Genomic DNA, 1,008 nt, shown 5'->3' with positions numbered 1-1,008 from the left:
ATGAAAACACTGCACTAGGTAGTGTACAATTACCAACACCTCATGTAATGGTCTGTGTTATATAGGACGGGCACGAGAACTGTTTGGCCAATGAGAATGAAAAGAATTAAGAGGAAATTATGATGGTAGAGTTTGGTTGAAACAAGATGGCGCAATATGATTCAGTGAGCAGAGGAGTGTGGGAAGTATTAAAAAAAAATAAAACTGCAGATGATTTAAGATAATTAACGGGCCTTTTCTAAGCACTAACTAAAATTGTATATCAGATTGCGAAACTTACCTTTTAATTTATTATAGTTTTCATATATTGCTGCGAGGATGACCGAGTAGTCGATGATAAGCATCATCACCCCCCCCCCTCCTGTTGTTTCGTTGACACAGGGGTGACATGAAAGCAGAACATAAGCCGTTAATATAAATATGTACAGAAATGTTGAAATTTTGTATTGCATTAATTGATTCAAATTGTGCAGCCCTAATAGGCTTCTTTTGTAAATTTAACTGTTAACCTAAGTACTACTTAACATGCACGAACATTTCAGTACAAAAGGATTAAAAGTAAATAAAAACCTTACAGCACCGACACCACAAGAGAAAGATATCTTTCTTCGGCTTAGAGAGCGTAAGATGGATCATAATATTTTGGAAAGGAGGACAGAAATCAACGATTTTGGTGTAGTATTCGATCGGATTGTCATCTTTCAGAACACGCATTGAAAAAAAAAAAATATTGTGTGTGATAACTCGTGTCATATGAGGCCTACTATGTTTCCTTCTAAGAACTACAAAATAAATTAACAATACAGAGACGTTAATAGTTTGGTTAGAGGGATCCTTTTTTTTACCACTGGTATATACACAAACTATAATTCCAAGAAGTTGTTACGTTGATTATACTGTATAATATTCTGTATAAGCTGTATAAGAGAATCATATAAAAGTACAGCTACTATATGTACACTGTTCAATAGGGTGGGCTGAAAAAAAAATGCAAATTTTGTTTTCAAG

Source organism: Thermobia domestica, chromosome 13 (genome assembly GCF_964235325.1).
Source record: "Thermobia domestica chromosome 13, izTheDome1.hap1.1, whole genome shotgun sequence".
NCBI lineage: Eukaryota > Metazoa > Arthropoda > Insecta > Zygentoma > Lepismatidae > Thermobia > Thermobia domestica.
This window is presented reverse-complemented; position numbering follows the sequence as displayed.